Source organism: Harpia harpyja, chromosome 3, assembly GCF_026419915.1.
Source record: "Harpia harpyja isolate bHarHar1 chromosome 3, bHarHar1 primary haplotype, whole genome shotgun sequence".
In the NCBI taxonomy this organism is placed as follows: Eukaryota; Metazoa; Chordata; class Aves; order Accipitriformes; family Accipitridae; genus Harpia; species Harpia harpyja.
The window spans coordinates 40,082,076-40,105,413 of NC_068942.1; positions in this window are offsets into that span (position 1 = coordinate 40,082,076).

Sequence of the window (23,338 nt, forward strand, 5' to 3'; positions counted from 1 at the left end):
TCTTTGTTTAATACTTGCCAGTGTGACACAGCATGACTGTCTCAGAGCGACATCTGCATTTGTGTTACAGTGGTACATTCTGCTGAGCAGCCTTTTTGGGAGAAAAGCACTTCCTTATGTTCTGCAGTCTGTTTCAAACACTTGCCTGCTTGCCCAGTTAATGAGATTGGAATAACTAGGACCATGTCATCTTTCTGCTATGTTCTTCTGAAGGGTTGCTTATGGTAATCCTCAGTATGTGCTTCAAAGACTTTTGCAGTGGCAGGGTTTCCAAAGCAAAAAATATTTTAGTACAGGAAACATCTAATGAAAGGGGAACATACCAAAACCCATTCCATAATAAGACAGAGTTTTTTTCTTTCTGTTGAAAATTCTCAGTGAGAAGGTAAGTGTAAACTGTAAAGTAACATTTTTTTATTTCTTTCGGCTCAGACTTCTCAAGGAACATATGAAGGACAGAAATGTCCTCTTCTGTGAGCTTGAGTGGGTGCAAATCAGTTAATGTGGACTTTTCTGTTTATAAGAAGGCTGTTGATTGAGAAATGTCTTGCGATCCTTGATCTACCTAATATTTGTACACACAGCCAGTTTTAGGAGACTCAGAAGTGGAACAATGTATAGCAGTATTCAGCAGTCAGCAAGCCTAGACTCTGGCAATAGTTTCTTTGCTGGTGTAGAATCAGAGTTTGCTCCCTGAAAGCTGTTTTTCTCTGCAGCGTGGTTACAGAAGCAGTAGGGATTTTTCAGAATAATCTTGAGTGGCCCTTGTATCCTTATGGAGAGGTACCTGTAAAGTGGTAAATTCATGGAATTGGGTGATTCAGTACTGTGTTTCAGCAGTTTTGAGTTACAGCGAGTTGCTTACTTGATGCTGTGGCACCTGAGCCAAAAGTAAAGGTGTGGATTGTTTGCCCGCCAGGCATCTTGTCCTGCCCCTAGTTATGCTCTGAAGAAAATCAACAACTTGGGAAGTTCAGGCTGAACTTAGGTTGAAATGAGGAAGTAGGAAGAATTTCTGCACACAACATAGGTATTACTGGCAGTCCTTCAGCACATCTGCATAATGCTAGGCCAGACCAAGCTTGCTGGATGCTTTCCAAAAGTCAACTAAAATCTGTAGGTAGGGCCTTGGGCAGAAGTTCAAAGTGCTCTCTTCTTATCCCTTTCTTCAGAAGTCAGAACACTTCTGGAGCTGACTGCCTCCTTATGAGACCTTGAATCAACAGTGATGGTGGGGCCATTTCTTTGTGATGCCTGACATATTGTACCTTTTTTTATGCATTATTCTGTCGCTGGTACCAGCTCAGCAGCCACCTCAGTCTCCCACTCACTTCTTTCACCTTCTCTGCTCACTGCTGTAGCAAAGAACTGTTTGATTCTGACATCAATACTAAATATAGGAAGGGTTAATAGGGGGTGAACAGTGAAACTCCCTGCCACTAAGCTTGAAAACTAATGAAGAAAGGAAGAGAATTATGTGGAGAGGGTAACAAGAGGCTCACTAGCTTCCACGTTTCAGAAGGATGAAACATGGGAGACAGACCAAAGCTGTGCCAGGGTAGTATGATGAATGTAGCTTGCAGTCTTTATTCCAATACAGTAGAATTAGTACAGGCTGTGAAAATAGTTGCTTCTGTCCAATCTTTCTTTCCTGAAGGGTGTACTACTTTTCCCTGAGTCACAGGCAGAAGCATCAAGAGAAGGTTGTGAGGGAAAGGGTGTCTCAGATTTTATCATTTGCAACAGACAGAGAGGATGATCTACAAACCTCCTATATTGGTGGAACGAGGAGGAGTTAGAGTAGGACAGAGCATACTTTGGACTCAAGAGGGTTACTGATGTATAAACAGCTCTTCTAGATGCTGCTGAGTGTCATACCTGGCTTTTAGGTGCTTTTATTTCCTAAACTACCTTGTCTGTATGTTGAAATACTCAGGATCCTGAAAATGCTCTTAGATGCTTACACAACTGAGTCACTACTAAGGTGTCAGCAGGACAATTGTCATGTCTTTGAATTAATGCCATCTCTCACTTGCCCAGTGTAGTTTTTCAGAGCTGTCTAAGCAGGGAAGCAACAGGATGGCTGTTTTAACAAAGTTTGAGATTAAAATCTAAAGAGATTGCCCACAGTAGCATGGTCATGTTGAAGAACTGAGTCTGGATTTTTTGTATTTTTTCACTGCTTTTCCAGTGCCACAAATGACATCTGAAGAGGATTTGGCTTTTCACTGTACCCCCTTCTTTCTAATACCATTATTAAGCATGGGAGGCTCAAGATGGCTGGAGAAAGTATTCCTTCCATTGACAAACAGCGACCCGAGCTTGCACAGAGGAGACTGAGGTCTTCCCCCTTTCAAGATGGGGATCACACAATATCCCCATTTCAAAACAAAAACAAAACCCCCAAAAGCAGTGTGGCAAATCTCTCTCTACCAGCTCTATTTCTGTTCCCTCTCTGAAAGTTTTAAGTTATCTAATTTGGGTCACAAACTATACAGAACCCTTAGTTTTTGGTAGCAGTCCAGGTTGGTAGCCTACAAAAAGTTATTGTGTCCAGATGCCTCCTGTCTTTGGGGATGTAAATGCAACTGAACCAGCATGTTGCAGGCCGTAGCTGTTAGATAGAGATTGCGATAATGTCCCTGAAATGCTGAATTAAAAAAAAAAAGAAAAAAAAAAAGTTGTTGGATTTGAATAAATGGGGGTCTTGCTCTCTGCCCTAATGTAATCCAATACGTATCAAAGTCACCCCTTTCCTTTAATAGCAGGAAGGAAATAAGATCTGTATCTCTTGGGAACATGCTTCTAAAACCAACTTTCAGTTGCATTCCTCTGTCTCCTTTTAGTCCCTTTGAATAGTAAAGATTCATGTTCTCACTTTTTTAGTCACAACAGCCTGGATATTAGATCACTTGAGGATGTTGTTTTTCTGTCACAGTCTCATTAACATCTTAGCTTGGGTGTTGGTGCTCCTCTCCCATGTTCAGGTGCTTAGTAAGGATTCTTATCGCCCCAAAACAGTTACTTTGGATCCCAGCCCAGCATGCGTGGGCATTGGCAGCATTTGGATATTTATAGGGATTTCTACTTCCTTCTTTTCTTTGGGCCACTTTCTTTCTTACTACAAGAATTCCTTGTTCCTTCCATGCTCCAATGAATGCAACACTCCCAGGGTGGTATCTGGGCAGTAGATGTTATGTATGTACCTTCCCAGCTGCTGGGGCCAGTGCAAGCAGGTATAACACAGCAGTGGCCTGCAAGGCACAGTAAAAAAAAAAAAAAAAAAAAAAAAAAAAAAAAAAAAAGGCACTGCCTTTTTCACCCCCTCCCACCTAGTTTTGGGAGATTACTTAGCCTTTTTGATTTATTGTGGTGTTAAACTCGGATATCTTGACACCTAGAGCACCATTATAATGTGACTAGAGAGGGTCAAATGCTCTGAACATTTTTCTGGTTGAAATTGTCCTGAGTCTATATAGTGTGGCAGAAGGGCAGACAGCCAGGATTGGATCTTTCAAACAGTACAATACTGGTTTTATTTTGATTCATTCGTTGAAAGGTGAATCAATATAGTCTGATTCTTACAGAGGTCTTTACAATTACCACTTAAACTTCTGCCTCTTACTTTCTAGGTACCCATGGTAGAGCAGGACAGCAGCAGTGGTAGTCACTTGACAGCTCCATGTGTGCAGAGTAGCTCAAAGCATTTGCTGACCAACCAGCCAGCTGACGACGGGAATGCGGAGCAGCAAATTCCCTTTTGCTTTCCTTTAGCGGAGGCGCTGGCTGGCTTTCTCTGTTCCACCCAGCTGCTGTTTCCCTCAAAACTTGTAGGAATCTGGCAACTTTGAGACTCTGCCTCATTCTGAAATTCAGTTGTAATCTGTCAGTATGTCTCTGTTGGGAGCTCGGCACCAGTAAGTGTGATTTAAGAAGCTTTGTTTCTTTTGGAAGAGAGAGGAATAATGCAAATATTATATCTGAGCTGCTGTAATCAAGGCTTGGAAGGACTATGTGAAATGGTGGAGGACCCTGAATGCATGGCTGAAGAAGGAAAACCTGCAGGGGACTTATTTTGAGCATTTCTTATCAGAAGGCACTAAGAGACTAGATTAGGAGCCGTAACTTGAAAGAGTCCGTAGCATCCTCTATGTCTCATTAACAGATGGTTCTAAGAGGCAACTGTGGAAATGCAAACTCATGCGTGTTTGTGCTTACTCTGCTCTGTGCCTTTCCTGGCAGCACTCGCTGGCATAATCTGTTGGAAATTAACCTTTTCCTTGAGGTATCATTGCAGAGGCTGGTATAATTCATCCCATTGCCTGTGACAAACCTGTGTCTCACCTCCTCCACACTCTTCCCAACAAGAAGGAATTCTGTCAGAAAGGTAGAGAAACGCTGGGTATAGGATCTCACACTTGTGACAGGCAAACTTTCTTCTCCTGCTGTAAGTTTTTCTGTGCTTTCATTGCCAGGATTGTCCGCACAATCCTCTACGCCAATTACCCATTGATTAGGGCTCCTCTGGTAATCTGCCAGATGCAGGTTTGTTACCAACAGATGGCAGAAAGCATTTGAGGTAATGAGAGAAAGGATAACGATTGCTGATCTGCATAATAATCAGCTTGTGAACAGGTTTCATGTTTTTTTTCCTGTTTCCACTGGCTCAAAGATTGTACTGTTGGACAACCAGGCACCTTCTCTTGAGTTAATGAAATAGTAATGGAAGAACCCATTTATTCTAGCCACTGTTAAGATTTCTGAAGATGCATGTAGTCTCCACCACTGACAGATTAAGATTTTATCCAGAGAGTCAGGGATTGTACCCAGGGTGCTAGGAATGAACATTCAATCCTCTTGTGATCAAGACCTCTAACCAACCAATGTGGTCAGAAATACTTTCCCTTCTCTCTTTTCTGAGGCAACTTTCCTCAGCTCTACCACAAGGCAGGAAGATCCCTGACCCCCTTGGACTAGCATCACCTTTGCACTGTCCAATGCTTAGTCTGAAACAATGATTTTCCACTTCCATGTGGTTTGGAGTTCTTCAACCCGATTCTGCTGCTTAGCATGTTGAGACAGCCACACCATTGCCACATACAAGTCTACATATAAACTATTCTGGAGTCCTTGCAAGAAGTTGTCTTCTCTGATGTACTCTAGAGCAGTGTTACTGGAGTAGTATGCCTCATAACTCACTGGTTTCCTCTGCTGTGCAAGACCTGTAGTATGGATTTTTACTGTTTGAAATCTATATGCATTTAGACCGTTTCCGTTAGTAACTGTCACTATGTGAAACAAGCCATGTAACACTCACCCAAAAGTCATCTTGCTGCCATTCACTGTGAATTTTGGCAAAGGATTTGGGTTGAAGAACTTTCTCAAAAAGTAGCCTTATGCATGTGCGGTAGGTGCTAATGCTGGGCTGTTTTCCATTTATTCCCCTGGTGGGCTGGCAGACACGGTAGACAAGTTTCCATCAAACCCTTTTACTTTGTGAAATCCTTTTCTTCATTCAAGATCTAGGAGTTTTTTGACATTTGGACTTGATTCCACAGAATAGTAAATGCAGATGATTTCCCTGAGAATCCTTTCTTTTTACCCTGGGTGCTGATAATACAGCAGCCCCCTGACAGTTCTCTGGAAGGATGATGTTTATCACAATCTCATTTGTATCATGCGCAGCCATGCACTTGTCGCTAGTAATTTTAGCATCTGAACCTTACAAGGCAATCACCATCTACTCCTGTCAGTGTGTTGCAGCTGTATAATCTGGAGGAAAGGGATGATTTTTATTTTTGAGCTTATACTCTAAAGCACGAGGCTTTACTATTAAATCTTGATGCTCTGCTACAGACATTGCTATTGGTTACAGGATTTTCCTGTCCTTAGCCTGGTTTCTAAGGAAACGACGCCTGGGCATCTGAGCTCATGCACATTTGTTATATCCTTTCTTTTTTTTTTCTGTGTCTGTGTTTTCCCTCTACATGTTCTGAATCTATTTGCCAAGTGCAATTTTATTGGACACATATATTGTAAAGATACTGACTTCCTGTAAGTTCCCTGAAAATAGGTGATGGGGAATGGCTCTTATTTGTCCATAGACAACACCCATAGTGTATGCTCAAAGTTTGAGATACTAGAGAATCCATGTGAAAGAAAAACCAGGGAGGCTGTGGCCAGAGGAAAAACTTCATCTGATGCTGGGGCTTGTTAGACACCTGTGAGTCCAAATACTAATTCATGTAACAGCCATCTTCTCTAATTTGACTTCTGCAACTGTTTGTGAAAACTAGTCACCGTAGTTACTGTGGGGGAAAAATACCAAGTACCTTGTATTTTTCAGAGACTACCTACGACTGTCCTAATTTAGCACCACCGCAACATTACAGGCTATCCTTGTAGGTGCCTGTGAGACCCTTACGATGTGTTCTCTTTATTTTCTGGGAAGAGAATGGCTGAACCATTTCCTGTGTTAGAGAGACCAATGTTTCTAAAGAGAGATGGGAGCTTTTAGCCATTCTGTTGAACAGGTGACCCCTCTGTTGAACAGGATTAAGTTGGGTCTTGCCCAGAAGCCTTGCAGGGAGGGAGAAGAGCCTGAGGCAGAGATTTCATGTGCATCTGAGCTGGCATTCATTTCTTCTGGCTTGTGGATGACACCAGTGGGCAGTAATACCTGACAAGGTATGTGTAGAGGGAGGGAAGGGGTGGGAAAAGGGAGAAGGACTTTAATCTCTTGGTGATGGTGAGCTATTTAGTTTACTGTATCTCAGGCTGCTGAGAGTTTGGATATGTAAAGATAACATGTATTCCTAAGGCAGGATCTCTCTTGGTGGGAACAATAATCATGACAAACGGGAGTCAACTGCGAGACTGTGTGTATCCTGACAGCAGCATGCTGGGTGAAAAACAGACTTCTTGGAACTGATCAGAGTGTAAGTAAAAACAAGTGTGCGGGGGGGGTTGTTTTTGTTTTTTACGTTTCTCCCAAAGAGCACTGTCTGTTAATACTTCTTCTTTCTTTGCTGTTACTCAGAGACCTGCCTGGCATTAACCGATTTCAGGGTAATCGGCAGACTTCAAGGTGCAGTATTGCTGCAGGGTTAACGATTCTCTGCCATGGGAAATTGGGGCACACTGTGGCAGGACTACTTCCTTGAGTCTGCACAGGCCACTTGGGAGATGGTAACAGCACAGGCTGCTGGTAAAGGGCAGAGCTCTTTGTTGGGCAGCAGAGACTGGGGAGAGGTGCCCCTGGTTCTCAAAGGGAACTTCTTTAGCTGGATTAGGGGTACATGTGTGTGGGGAAGGGAGGCTTTCCAGGAGAAGAACTGGGGTCTGGACTGTGTCCATCTGCCTCCACCCCATTAATCTTTCCAAAAGACAGTTACATTTGTTAGCTGGTAGAGCTGAGTTACTTGACTGCTGGCAGAGGGTAATGCTGCTGAGCTTGGTTCCTCCTGAGGGAGGTTGAGCAGGACTGCTCCTGCCACTGAATTCCCAGTGGCCACATGTAGGTTGAGGCTGTCACACTAATTACAATGCTTCACAAGACGTACTGGAGCTTCTACATCAACTAAGTCAAGGAATGGAGAGTGAGGGTTTATTTAGGGGACAAATAGAAGTGCCTCTAGACTACAGAAACAAAAGCAGAGGGGCTTTAATGTTTTTAAGAGCATCCCTCTCTGTAAGTTTCCTTGAAAGTGTTTTCAAGGCTGCTGTGCAGTGTAATGTCACTCCAAGCCCATACAAGAGCAAAAATGCTGCTCTTTAGCAGGTGAAACAGATGCTCAGATGAATGAGGCTGCATTGCTTAAGGCAGTGCGTTCAATGAAGCAGTATCCAGAACGTTTCCTGCTGGTAAAAGTGAGGCTAAGCTTAGAAGCCACTGAGCTGCTGTTAACAGCTTATCACAGTTACTTTCTCTGCTGTTACCCTGGCTTTGGTCCACCTGGTAATACTGTGCACCTCCTGTAAATGATGTCCTGTGCAGTCTTTTTTTAGACAGCAGAGAGGTGCAGGGTTTTATGTTCAAAAGCAGTTGATTCATTATTGATTACAGTATACCTAAATGCTTTCTCTGGCCTTAGTCTCTTGCAACTGAACATAACCAAAAGGAGTAAGAGGGATTATAGAGAATAGGTAACTCACATTTCTACGTGTCTATGATCCTTATTTGCACGTGCTTATCCAGGGTGCTGCTGAACGCTTGTGTTTGCTGCTGCTGAGATCAGTGCTCAGCACTCTTCACAAATAAATTGCAGGGGTTTTATTCTTTATCCAGTATGCCTGCTTCTACTTTCTTCCTTCCCTCCTTCTATGGAAGCCCTCAGCAGCGCCACTTTTAAGGCTTCAGAGAGTCAAACTACAGCAAAAGCATTGCCAGTGACTTCACAGAAAATAGTGGCTGGCACATGGCATCTCTAATTCCTTGTAGTGCTTAACTAGTCTGAGAATGCTGAGCTATTCATTAGCACACATAACAACAGTGCTGTGTGGTACTTCAAAGAGGGAATTTAAACTCCAACAGTCCTACTGAGATATTTTATTGCCTGCGGCTTGAGGCCCTTTCTTCACAGTGAAGATGTCTGGCTTCATAGGTGCGGGTTGCTTTATTTAGAGATGGCACACTTTTAATTTATCTTTAAAGGCACCCTTTCATAGCAGCCCCAGCTCTAGAGTGAATCTGAGTGTGGTTTTTGTGTGATGTGGTGGGTAATTCTGAGAGGGGACTGGATACTTGTAGAGGCTAATCTTTCTCTTTAAAAAGAGCTAGGAAGCGTTGCAAACACAAATGGTGTAAGTTTTTGGGTCCCTCACAAAGCGTTCTGTTCTGCTGTACATCCTGAGTCCTGGACAGGCCATGGTGAGGCAGGACACTTCATAAGCCTCTCAGTGCTCAGCAGCTCTAGGTAAGTGCTAAGAGCTGCAGGATAGGGATGATGCAGCTAGTGTATAGGCAGCAAATTAAGCTGAGATGGCTGAACTAATGATTAGGATCCCCAGTTTTTCTGTCCCTCCCCAAAGTTGTTGCCTTGCAGTGGTGTTGGCTGGGGAGGATCTGAGGAAAATCAATGCTCAAAGTCTTGGAGAACAACTTTTAATCTCTTCTTGAGCCAGCCTGAACAGCTCTGCTAAGTAGGAAAGAGAGTCTGGTGGTGAGGAGCATCTTACCTCGATAGTTTACAGGAGATACCAAAAAAACACACCATGAAGTTAATTTTGATACATGATGGTGGTAGAGAAACAGCTATGGCTCTTTACCAGCTGGTCCTGCAATGGGGATGCTGCTCCCCACTTGAGGGAGACATGGTGGATGGCTGCAGGAAGAGGAGGGGGATTGCTTCATAACTATCACAGTTTAATCTGCCAGCACATATGAGAAATGCCACAATTCTAGTTTTTGTTCAGCAGGGCTCTGTTTCCTGCTCTCAGTTACTGGGCTGACCAAAGGAAAGGTTGGGAGTCTATTTTGAACTGAGTATTGATGACTTTTTTTTTTACTCCATCCCCCTCTTTTTTTAGTATGATAGAGTGAAGGACTCTTCATGCAGTCAACACCTTTTTCTCAAAACTGATGCAAACCAGAACCAAATAGAATAGCTCATGATAAGTTGCTATTTGCTTAATGCTTTTATTCTTTGAAGGTGTGAAAAACTTAGTACATATTCCTGGTTCTGATACTTGCCTACTCTGTGGCCTTTGAGTCACGTAATGATATAATAAAATGGGAAGAATGATACCTGTGGCAGATGGCTGTGTGGCTATTTAAGGCTCTCAGAGGAAACAGGATTATAAGACAGGCTTATTTCTGAGTCGGAAAAGGCTCCATCGCCATGTGTATGAAGGGGACGGGGAGAGGAAGGCTCCCAAAGAAAGTGTGTTGAAGGTTTTCTGTCCTCTGCCTGGGTTGCTGCCAGAGCTGGTGATGAAATGAGCACTGTGACAGATTAAAATTACACTAATCCAGATCATCCAGAAATGTAAGACCCCCAATCATGCCTGGGGAGGCCAGAAAATTAGACTGTTGCCATTCTAAAAAGAGAAAATACTCTTTCCTAATGTTCCACTGGGACTATCATATTGCAATCCAGTGACCTCACTGTGACCTCACTTAGTAAGTTCTTGGTGGTTTCTTGCTGCTCTTGCTTCATGTCTTCATTCCTCAGGAACCGAGGAATACTTTAAAGGCTGCAATGTGGGGGCAACTCACCTATTCAGTGTTTAATAGGTTAATGCTTCTGCTCCCTTAGATGTCTGGTGCATTTGCACTTTGATCAAGATGTGCTTAAGTCTTTGAAAATTATTATTTATAAAAGCAGCACCTGCAGTGATTATCTAACTGCCCTAAGCTACAGGCTTGGGAGTTCAGGGTGGAGATATGTTGCTTGAGCATTATCAAACAATTACTATCGTACAATCTCAGCGGGGCCTGGACCTGCACAGTGTGTCTGAGGAAGGCAGTGCTTCCACGGACAGCCTTGTTTCATCGTTTAAAATGTGCTGTGACTGAAATAATGCTGGTCTGTCCTGGAATGCCAGGCCAGCTAGGCTTCCTTTCCCTGCCCAAAATACAAGTTTGTGGTCAGTTTTTCCTGCTTCTCTTTTCACTTGAGCTTATGCTTATCCTCTTCTTGGGGTATTTTTCTGTATTACAGCAGGGCATCATCTCGGCATATTCTGATACATCTCGTGGCTGCCTTTTTTTGGTATTTTAATCTGCCCAGTAGAACTGTTCTCTTTGGCACATGGAACAGTTTGAGCTTCAATCTGGGCTCATGCTACAGGTGAAATGCAATTGTAGTGAGTCAAAATAGAGGAAGGGGGATTCTGCTCCGAGGATTGAGCATGCTGGATCTGAACAACTTTGCACATATACAAGAAATAGCACTGAGTGCTTCACTTGCAGTCGTGCCAGTTTCTTTGGCAGTCTGCTCCTGGTTTCCCTTGTTATAAAAAGTAGCAAATGCACTTCCACCAAAAATCTGTGCACAGGTGGTTGACTTTCAGTTGTCTCTTGGGTACAAACAAGAGCAACATCACTGTGGGCATAGCTTATAGATTTTCCTTTGGCAAAAAGACAGCCTTCATAGAGAGGTAGACTATGCATCTCTCTTGTTAGTTTTTATAAAATAGGAGTAACTGTAAGAGCAAAAATTGTAGGAGAGCAATGAAAGAACGTGGTGTTCCTGTATGTGTGTTTAGATGTTGCAGCTATGAAAGGCAAGCTCCTGAGGCAGAAGGCCTCAAGGCCTTCAAGCAATCTTGCCACTCGGAGAGTAGGTCTCCAAGGCCATGAGACCAAGAAATCTTGACACTTAAAAAATGAGGTTCTTCTGCTTCTGTTTTGGGCCTCCAGCATTTGTTATGCTTTCTTTTATAGCAGAGAAGGACAGAAGCTAACTTTGAAAATACAAGTGTTTCATCATGATCTGCTTTCAGAGTCTGGGCTTTTAAAAAAAAAAAAAAAGAAAAGAAAAGATGAAAAGAAAGATGCGAGAGATGGTGGCTGTGACCGTTCATCTTGCTTTATCAAGCTCTTCTGTACAATGGCCGTGTGAGGAGACGCAGCTCTGATCTTCAAGTGGAGTCATGCTGCACAGCCACAGCTTCTCATGCGGCATGACTGCACGTGCAATACACGGCGATGCCACGTGGCTCTCAAAGTCCCTCAGGCTTGCCTGCGGAGGCCCTCTGTCCTCGTGACTTCATGCCTGTTTCTGTGTAACTGATATCCTCTGCCTTTTGCAAGAAGAAAAGTTAATGCCATTCCTTGACTAAAGTGGTGCCGGCTTTTACCCCTAATGAGCCCCTGCCAAATGCTGTATCCGAAAAGAATCTTTATTGTGTGCAAATTTTCCTCTGCCGCTTACAAGCTGATTGATCCCCTGTGGGACAAGGGGAGAGTGCCAGGAAAGTGAAGAATTCGCTTCTGCCTTTTCAGGACTAATCCTGAAACGCAAGTGATCACATGCTGGAAAGCGTTTCTGTACGTTTCTGAGAATTATGAATATAATCCAATACAGCTGTTGCGTTAGCATGTCCCTTCCTCTCCTCCGGCACCAGATCAGGCCCTTGGATTTTGAAGGCCTGTATAGGAAACCTCCACACCTGGTTGTACAAAATGTTTCTGCTTGCAATGAAACTTGGCAGGACCCAATACTCTGCATTAGTATTATTGCCTCTTGTGCTCCAGAGGGTCCTGTTAAAACTCTGGCCGAGTGAAGGGCACTCAGTTTGGCTTCCCCTGAGCAGCAGCAAAGCAGAAGGAGGTGCTTAGAAAAAGGAGCTTCACGGTTGTTTTGTTGGCAGCACTGTAGCTCCTCGGTTTTCATCTGGTGTCGGGACAGTGCTAGAATCGAGTGTTGTTCTGTCTGCTGTAGACTCTGTCCTGAGTGAGATTGATTTGCAAAAAGCAATGAGGGTGGGGGAAGACAGGGGAAAATATAATCTGTGTGCTACTGCGCCAGGATGTATTTGCCACAGTTCTGTGGGAATTTCTTCTTCCTTTCCTAAAAGAGAGGAAAGGAGGGAAATATCCACTGTTTTCCTCTAATTTAGCCATGTTTTTTAAATTAAAAGAGAGATTTGGAAAGTCTTAACTGCTTTTGCAACCCCCACTATAACAATTCAAGCTGCTCCCAAAGCTTACAGGCTCTTCTACCTCTCCAGTGCTGTTTTTCCAGCGATGGAGAAATCTATAGTTCTGGCCCTGTGGCATTTTTTACAGGCAGTAGAGATGTTAATGCCAGAATCTTGGCGGCTTTCCAACCAGTGTAATTACATTCTGCCGACCTGAAATTCTTCCTGCTTCTACACAAGGTCACTTTAGGCACTGACAGAGCCGGGGCTGCAGCCTGGTGCCCTGCTTTGCCCTCCCCTCCATCCCCTTGGTCTATCCTCCAGTCACCTTCTCCTCAAAGGAACAGAGGGCTTCTTGCTCTCTCTAAGGTACCCAGTGCCCCGTAAAAATTGAGCTAAGGAAATGGGTCTGAGCAAATCCCCTGAACTGCTGTCATTAGGTTTTGAAGTGTGACCCGATATCCCGCTTCCTTTGATAAGTCAGGGGCTGGTATTTTTAACAGACAGTGGCTCTTTTCTTGTTCTCCCTTCGACCCCTTTTGGAGCCAGTGTGGCACAGCTAATTCATGGAGGAAATTACATTTATTACTTTTCTTAGCAAATGCGCCCTCTCTGCAATGCTGTTTCGTGCAGTGTAGGGCAGATGCAAGTCAGCCGGCCCATTTTCCTAATTTCATTTGGAAGGATCAAGAGACACCATGCTGGTCTTGCAGGCTGGGGGCTCAGTCTAGAAAGAAAAGGCGCAGCAGGCTCCCGCATTGATGGAATCTATGGCATCGCCCCAAATGTTGGTTGTCCAAAAAAAAAATCTCAAGGACAAAGTGTATCCTTCAATAAACAAAACAAAATGCCCCAACAAAACCAAACCAGCCTTTGCGACAGCCCTGACTGAGAGGAAGGAATCTGGTGTTGGGGCAGTAACTCAGCCATTGTTTCAGCGTAGATCTGCTTGTGCTGCCTTTGCCTTCCCGTTCTGCAAGGCAGAGCTGACAAAACCCTTGACCAGGAAACTCTGATATTCAAGGCAAATCTTTTTGCATGCCATGTCTGCACGGTCTTCTCTGTGACTGTGCACAGACCTAAATCTCCAGCCACTAATCCCACAGGTCTTTGTGTATTAATTCTTTACAGTGCCTCTGTGCTTGCTTTCCTCTTATGCCTAGACTCTCTTTGATGTCCCAGCTTACAGGTTTTTAAAATGACAGAACCTAGGAAGGATTTGGAGGGGATGGGGGGGGATAAAACATGTAGGAGAGACATGCTGGCCAGCTTTGGGACTGTTTTTGTTGTAAGAACGCTTTTAGTGAAAATTGCAGACTTATCCCCATCTACACTCTCTGTTTTCCTTTTACCCTCCTTTATCTCTAATCTTTGTCTGTTTTTCTTAGGGAGGAGGTGCTAGAAAGAGGCATGGTAATCCTACCTGATATAATTATACAAAGGTGGTTTGGCCAGACATCAGGATGGTCTTTCAAGCTTTCTGAATTCAGCAGTGCTGTCAAAACAAAAGTTACAGGACTTGGACTCAAATTTGTCATTCTTCTTTGAAAGTGGTAAAAAGTGAACAATCATTCAGAACAAACATCCACACCACCTCCGCCCCAGACTGAATTTAACACTTGCATGGATTTAAGAAACTTATGTGAAGAGTCAGGAAAAGAAAGTGTAATTGCATTTCTACTTTAATCAGACCTAATTCTGTCCTCTGTGAAGGTTTAATCGTTGCAGTAGATGAGGCTAGATTTGATGCTGTCTCATGAAACACATAAGATAGAAGTGCTGGGACAAAGTCAGGTCTGCAGATAGCTGTGAAATCGCATGAATAGCATATAGCTAAATAGCATAGCTAAAGGTTAAAAAGACTGATCTAATAGGGAAAGCAGATGACCGCCTAATATTAAAGCTGTTTTTTAAAATGTATTAACCCAATTTTTAACCTTGCAGTCAGTTGCCTCAAAATACTACTGCCTTTGGCTTAGAGCCAAAGCATCGCTATGCTACACGGAATTACAATAACCTATAAATAGACAAATCGAGAAAACAAAAGAAAAATAGAAATCAGCATATTTGACACCCCTGTTTGTGATCTCTTGCTATTGTGTTCGTATCATCAGTATGCAATGGAGTCCACCGTGAGCCAAGGCAGAGACAAGTGGCATGTCGTGTGCTTGGGGTGTGTGGTGCTGGGGCTTTCAGGTGTGCCCAGCTGTGGCACTGGGCTGTTGGTCAGAGGTGGGACGTGAATGGGCTTCAGCACGTCATGCTGTCTAGTCACTGCAATGTTTGGTCCTTCCATGCTGTCTAGTCACTGCAATGTTTGGTCCTTCCAGCTCTTTCCCTGATGGCACCAGGCTTCAGCAGCGAATTTGCTTGATTAAAAAGCGCCAGTTTAGGAAGTGGTGGGGAGACTGCAAGACTGACTAGGTAAAGAGAGGGCATGTTTGCTGGCAGGCAAGAAAGCAAGGCAAGGAAAAGGGTGAAGCCTGCAGATGGGAGAATTAGTGCCTGCTGTTTGTGGGGCAAGGGCAGAAGGAGCTGCCTGCCAGAAATCTGGTGCTGGCAGAGGGATATGTACGCACACGCGCGCACACGGAAGGAAGCGTGTGTGTATTCATGGGTGCATATGGCTGAGTCCATGTGCTTAGACATGTGGCATGTTTATGCAGATTCTCTATATGTATAAACATACCAGGAAGAGGTCTGCCTTTTCAGGAGTGATTCACAGTTTGAGGTGAGCTAACATGTTGCTTCCATGCAGCTTGCTTTGTCAGGAAGAGTTGAGTTCCTTCTGCCCTGCAGTCGCAACCCTCTGAGGAGTAAACAGCAGTTACCTTGGAAAAATGTTTGGTCTGATGTATCTGCGGATGGGAGCAGAGCGCAGAGCCTGCAGTCCTGCTCAGCGCGCGTCCAGGGAAGCCAGGTTCCTGAGAGATGCAATGCTAAAGCTGACGCTGTTGCTGCATCGACGCTGAATTTTAAGAGCAGCCTCAAGGCTGGGCCTGAGGCCAAATTCGCCGACTGTCCGCACGCGGGACTGGGTTGAGGGCGAACCAGTGAGCGTATTCAGGGAAAGTGCCTTGAATGAGCTCTGTGTATTTGCTTGCCGCACAGGCAGGTCCCTGCGTGCTGTGCCTGCCCCATCTGCTCTTGTGGCGATGGCACATGACTGACAGGCTCACAAAATACCCCAGGCTCTGCCTCAGTTGTCACCTGCCACAGGGGCAGCTGGGATTACAGCTCCGCTGCAGCTCAAGGCTAGTCCAGCTCCAATCCCCTCCCTGGTTTGGTCCGCTCAGGTGCACGTTTTTGCGGCCGTGTCGTGTCAGGAAATGCCTTTACCCCTTTCGTAGTTCGTTCATCCCTCCTAAGCCAGGTTCCTACTAACTACCCGCTACTGCTGGGACCTTTGAGGTTCTCAGGTGGAGGACCTGGGTGGGACGCAGCTTTGTGTCCGGTACCGTTGTACCGAGCTGTACCTAGACACACGTGTGATGCAGTACGTGAAGGGCAGTATGCACTGTGCATACGGAAAAATCACTGTTCAGACATGGTATAAAGTTTTTCAGTGACCCAGTAGAAAAGTTTCTTGTATCGAACTAAGCATAGAAGCATAAATAAAAGATAATTTACCCACAAGATGCATGAACTGGAAAATTTGCATGTCAGCCAGCTCTTCACTGGCATAAGCTTGATGTACTACATCAGCATATTGCGAAATGAGGTTTTTTTTCTCTAAAATTCAGTTTACTTTGAAAAAATAGACAACATACATCTGGCCATGATTACATTATTACGAGAGCAACAAAATAGAGACTTGGATTTTTTGTTTTAGTTGTTTAGTCTCAGATATGATCACTTGCTTAGGTTCCCCACTCTTTTTTTTTTTTTTTTTTTTAATCTTTGGTGCTCTAAATGCCATAGAAGCAGGCAAAACCTGCAAAGCTATCGGACAGTGTTCATATTAAAATGGCATGATGCAGTGTTACACTGGACAAGGATCTGTCCAGAAGCAGTTTACTATACCATGATTTATGGCCCCACTTCAACACAAGCACTTGAAGTACTTTGGCGAATTGGGGCTGAGTTCAGTTTCAAGTCCTTGTCCTACAGGTGTCTCCAGTCTTTTCTTATTGATGGATTCGCCATGAGAAAAGGGAAACCTTGGAGTCAAACATAGAACACAGGCAATGAGGGCAGGTTAAAAAACACAGACCTGAGCAACACAGAGCTTAAAAGAACTACGTCAGCAGTTAAGCACCTGTAAGGCAGATACAGGCAGGGGTGGCATAAGAGTATCTGAAATATCCCTTTCCAGCCCTGGGATGCACCTTCATCCTTTTCTCATGCCTAAACTGAAGCTTTGTCACTTGTCAAGGATCCAAGGAATTCCTCTGCACTGCAGGCAGTTATCTTGAGCATGCACTGGGGCAGCTGCACAACCTTCCTCTTGCTGCTGCACAGAGTGCTCATTTAAAAATACCACCACCACTGGAGTTTCAAGCTGCTTTCTGGACTGTGAGCAAAACTTGAGACTGCAAACTCTGCTTGCTTGTCAACAGAGAGAATGCAGCAGCAGTTTCCTGGGTCTGAAGGGATGCTAGCTGAGCTGGGCAGCCCTGAGGTGTCTTAGCACGTGTCTTGGGTGGTTGCTGGCTCGTGATATCCCATTCCTAAAGAGTGACCCAACAGCCAACTGATGCTAGTGAAGGGCTTGTCCGCTAGTGAGTGTAGGATTCGGTACTGCCTGATGCATGGAGTGCAGAAGGATCATCCTCCAGCTTTTCCTCTTATTTATGCACATTGTAAAGCCTGTCCTCCCCAGAACCTGAGAAGGCAGTGGCCCCATCTTTCTCTGAGGACAAAAGCCACAAAGGGTCACAGGGTGGGTGATCAGCACCAGGGTGTTCCTGTGACGTTAGAAAGGCTCAGGGAATTCTGTCTGTCCTTGTTTTGGGGAGAACTGGCTTCTTTGCCTGAGTCTTAGTTAGAAATTAATGCCACTGTTTTTGGTTTGAATAGGTTCAGCTATAATAGGACTTGGCCATATTTGTTGTTCTGGGCACAGATTTTCTGAAGGACTGCAAATGAGGGGGTGCAACAGAAAGAATTGCAGACGTTAGGATACGTCTCCTTTAACACTATGTGAAGTCCCTAGTGTCATTTGAAAATCTAGAATTAAGGTCTTTCTGTTTTCTGTGCCAAGCCTTGGTTAAATTTGCCGGCAAGGCCCTCTGCTTTCTGGATCACTCTAGTGCAAAGGACTAAAGATGTTAAAGCAGCATCTGGGTGATACAGCAGACTTGGAGGAATTGCTACAGAGTTGCAATTTGGAAGTGCTGTAGAAATTGTAAGGAATATTGCCACCCACCAGGCAGCGCATGGAGTCCAGTTGCTGTTTCTGGTACCTGGCAAGTCAAGACACATGCTCTTTGGACAAGCCAGGTCCTCCTCCAAACTTTTCTTCAGGCTGCCTGCAGACTCCAGCAGGCAACTCTACAGACTCAGTGCATTTTTGTGGCAGGCCTGCTTCCCAGCAAAGAACAGATTAGGTGATCAGAGCTTAGGAGGTGCACCAAATAGTGCCACTGTGCGTTGGGCACGTTCTTCCCTTGAATACATAGGCATTTAAAACCAATTTGTGGTAAGAAGGAAAAAAAAAAAAAGAACAGGAAAAATCTTAAACTGTTACAAAACAACTACCAGAAAAACATCTTGCCTGTATTTAAACAGGGAGAAGAGGCCAGACACTAGCCTGGCAGAGGAAGATATCAAACATGCAGGAAGCAGTGGGAGGCTTAGCAAACTTACATGGCCAGTGGGTTGGAGACAACAGCGAGCTGAGGGAGTGCTTCCAGCCTCCCTGGGGAAAGGGGCTTTCAGAGAGCAGTGCAGCCTTCCCTGTGAATGGCACCATGGGCTGAATTTAAGGAGAGAGGGGGCAGAATGGACCATTGCTGGCATTGTTCATTCTTGCCTTTGAGTACATCGGAGGAAAGCCATCCGAATCAGTCCCCTTCTCACTGATCACCCTCAAGTCAGGGCTGCAATGAGATGTTTTGGCACTCAAGGTATGTGTCATATTCATCCTCCCATCAATTCTCCCTCCTCTTTTGCTAGGCTCCTTCCAGCTGCTGCCACTTACTTCTAGTCCCCCTACGCAAACCTCTTCTGGGACCAGCAGGTATGCCAAGAGCAGCTGATGGGTTTGAGCATATATGTTCCACGCGGTAGTCCTTGCTTGAACTGGCCCCCAGTGGAGGGTGGGATGCAGAGCTGAGAACTTCCACATCACTGAAAAATGAGACACTTCCATTCTGTGTAATTCATCTTATGTCAAATCAGAGGAATGAAGGGAAATTTTAATACGTATGCCAAACACAGAAAATCCACAAGTCTTTGCATGACACCCTCCCTCCCACCACAACACACACGCAAACTATTTCCAGATTGCAAATATAGCTGTTTAACTGTATTCATTATTTGTTTGGTCTAAGTTAAGTATTAGGTGTCTGAACAGGGAGTTTGGCAGAAGCTGAGTTCAGATTGTGAACCCAGAAATTCCCGCTCTCCTTTCCCACTTAGCTGAAATCCACCTTTTTTTTCTTTCCCTTAAAAAAAATCACCATGCTCAGAAAAAGCTTTGTTTTGATTGTGCTGAACAACTTAATACCTGCCTTGCTCAGAGCTCACCTAACCCAGTCCCAGGTGTGTATTTACTGGAGAAGAGACACAGGATCCTGGGGAGTAGTTTTGATGGCTCCTGTTAAAAAAGTTTTGCTGTGTGGGAAAGAACCCAATACCCGTTGAGCCAGAAGATGAGTAAAAGAGGGAAGCTGTCTCCATGTCCCCTTGGGAGCCCAGACCCCCTTCTCTGCTGAGCTGCCTTCCTTGGTGGGAAGGGCACCCTGGACTCCCTTCTGGATGCTGGGCATCAGGGAGTTAGATGTGGCTGTGCTGCACTGAGTCCCTTAGCCTCCTTCAGACAGGGTTAAAACCCATTACACCTGGTGCTGAGTATACCCTGGTAGCACCTCAGCTCTGTTTTCAATAGTACACAGGTAATAATAAAGTCCAAATATTCCCTCATCTGTCTTTTCCTAAACTCCTGATGCACAGGACTCCTCACCTTTCTTTTGGCTTTGTCAGCTTCCTCGCTCTGTCTCCCTAATAAAACCCTTCTCCCCTTTGCAGTGCTTTGTGATGAGAGTTGCTCAGCTCTCCCGAACTCTTTCCTTGGAGTCTTGCAAGAGTATTGGCAGTGTTTGTAGGGACTTTCTCATTTTGGGATGTATCTTGCTGGAGCCACCAGGCCTCCCTCCTATTCCATAGTAGTCTAGCCCTGAATATTTCATCTTGTCTTAAACCAGGCATCCAACTCCATCAGATGAATTTGTACTTTATAAATGTCAGTTTCTGGCATTTGCCCATCGTGGAGCCGAGCAGGACCAGCTCAGACACCGGCCATGTCTGGAGCAGGCTGAATCTGTCGCAGAGTGCTGTGCCATAAGGAGAACCCAGGTACAGCTCTGTGCACCTTTTCACTTCCCCTGGGGGAATCTGCCTTATCTTGTCCCTTGCGGCTTAGCTGTGTCCCGAGTCATTTTGCTAGAGCCTTGTTTTATGCTTATCTGGTCTATAATGTGCTTTTGTGGCACAGCAGCGTCGCTGTGTGCACACCGGCTGGGTTTGGGGCTGCCACTGTGTTTGAGAGCACAGACCCAAGCATTTCAAAGCAACGGGAGATCATCAGGACCACTTTGGCTAAAGTAATTCAGACTGCCAGAGCCAGGTTGCACAGATCGGTACTGCTGGATTTCATGGGAACCACTGTGTTCAAAAATTGAAAAAAACTGAGGAGAAAAATATGTGCAATGATACTAAGGCCAGAAGGATGTAGCTCAATCCAAGGTGAAACCTGGAGGAAGGAAATACAGTACTGATGGAATATGAGAAGTAATTTTAAATTCTTGCAAACAAAGATACCTTTTGTGACCATGGCCCTTCCTTCTGCTATATCAGCACTTTGGCGGTAACAGCTTGGGAGTCTGAAATCAGTTTCTAAACCCTTGACCTCTTAGTGTGAAAAAGCAGCAGCAGGAGGAGGTGGATTTGCTGGGGATAAAGCTCTTATCCACAAACTGTTTATCATTTAATATCAATCTAGGGACAAAGATAGCCATAAATCCATGGGAAGCACCTATATTCTGTGTCTATTCTAACACCAAATGGGATGTGTGCCAGGCAAGTGGGCTGTGGGGTGGCTGGGCTCTTACTCTGTGAAGAGAAGTTTGCCATAAAATTGGGTAAATTACAATTAGACAAAAATTAGATTATTCAAGCAGGTACTATTACATTTGTGTTTGTCTGGATCAATATGGCTCCTTCTTAAATCTAAAATATTGCATTAATTGTTTGAAGTTAGTTTTTATTCCCCAAATTGGTATGAAAAAGGCAAAGAAAGCATAAAGTTAAATTACATGTTTTGATAGATGTGATTTTTCCTGCCTTTATTCCTACTTTCCCCCTTCTGTCTGTCTGAGGTGTCCTATTTGCAAATACAGCTAGAATAGACTTTCCTTCTGAGTTTGAAAGGATAGAGACAGGACGGAGAACTGGCAAGTTCAACAGCATCAAGAGATGACTTTTCTATCCAGTGCTGAATAATTGCTTGCTTAACAGTGTTCACCCTCATCCATGTGGCATCCTAAAACGTGTCCCAAGGCAGGCATCTGGCTCATTTTTCCTTATGGGGTGCCCACAGAAACTGTTCTGGGGGTTGCAAACCCAGGTCTGATCATCTTCTCAAAAATCCTGATCTCCCATTTCTTGGAGATCAATAGCTAACTGCACTATATCCACCTCTAGCTTTCAAAGGCTGTTCTTTCTCCTGGGAGACCTGGGTATCTGTTTCTGGTAGTTTTTCTAGCAATATCAACTACTCCACAGTTCTGAGTCCTGTAACAAGAAAGCCTGGAGAACTGGTCAGTCTCGTGGCTGTATGCCTGTGCTTGATGGGAAGTTACGTGCCAGAGAGCAGAGACTTTGCACTCCTGGTTAGGGGGTGGTGTGCTTATGGCATTGCAACACGAACATATTGCTGCTCTGAGGCTCTGCTTTCCTCAAGGGACTTAGAGACTCAGAAGAATGGGAGTAAATGTTTTTAAATATCAGTAGTTGACAGCTGACTGTAGCAAGGGCTCCAGGAACCACCTTCTTCGACGCACAAAAGCGACAAGTTCAGTAGCAGTCTCTAGCCTGTTCCCTGTCCAAAGCTCTGTGACAGTGACCACCCTAGGTTTGGTGGCAAGACATCTGAGCCTTGGGTGCTCCTTGCAGCCTGGTCTTGCCTTCCCCAGTCATCTTTTTTCCATTTCTTTTTTCCCTAGAGTATTTCAGTGTGTTACAGGGGAAATCTGCTAAGCAAAGTGGGTATCAATGATCTTCTATGCCAGGGCAGGGTCATTACTGCCTCTGATGACTTTGGTGCTGGGCAGAATGATGCCACGGCAGCATGGATAACTGCTCTGACCTGGTCTCTTGACACTTGTTCCAGGGCATTTCTCTGCCTCTATAGAGTATGCAGAGACAAAGAGCTGCTCTTACAGTGCCCCATTGCTGAAAAGCTGCCCTAAATTGTAGAGAAGGACAAGGTGGCCATCTGAGGAGAGTTCATGACTTCCTCCTACTGATGCCTGCCACCTCGAGTGACAAAAGCCCTCCAAATCTTCCATGACACTGCAGCAGAACAGTCACCTGCCAACTTGTCTGTGGCCCATGCTGCACTCCTCTAATGGCATTTCACCAGCCCTCCATGCCCTGCTACCAAATATGCCCCTTTGCCAAATACACCATGAGAACTGTGATCTGCCTAGGGCTGTGTATATCTAGCTTTCCATGGGGCCTGCAGGCTTTTGTCTCACTTTGGTTTCTCCAAGCAGCAGCAGGGGTTCTTCAATCTTAGGTTGCCCCAGCTGTTGCTCTTTCTTGTCCCAGACTCGCCCCTTCCCTCCAGGACTTCACATGACCCCGACATCTGGAGCATCTGGCGTACCCACGTCAGCACGAGAGGACGATCCTGGGCTCTCCAGGGTGAGCGTGTTACTGACTTCTCGCTGCTTAGGAAGCATGGGGCTGGGCTGCCGAATGGCTTGTTGTCTGCAATGCAAGCAGCATCTCCCCCTCCCCACCCCCAGACAGACCCAGATGCCAGGGTCGGCAAGCGAGGGCACCACGAGGGGACCTGCCAGCTCTGCCACTGCAGCTGCTCCCTCTGTTGCTGGCAGCTGGGCTTGAATATTCATGGCAACAAAAGATTAGCACTGTGTGTGCTTGGCACTGGAGGCAGATAAACTTTCTTGAGGTGACGGTGGCTCTGTTCTCATCCCATTCACAGAGCTCGCTCCCTCTCCCCCGCTCCACTTGTCTGCTTCATCGACCAGCTGATTCTCTTGCTGTATAAATGGCCTCTGTTGGGAGAGGGAGGCGAGCAGCTTGATTAAGCATTCAGCAAAGTGGTTCAGAGTCCAGACAAACTAGCGTGGATCTTGCCAACACTTGCACTCAATTGGCACCGAGGAAAGCCAGGAAAAAGCTCATTTATAAATGGGTGAAATTTTGCAAGGCATCAGAGTGGACTTACGAGCTGCTGTGCCCTGCTCAAGTGATTTAGACATTTAAGACCATCTTTCCCTCTGACTTGCACTGAGATTTAGGGGTTTAGGTATCTAAAGAACATTCAAGAAGGAGACTTAGA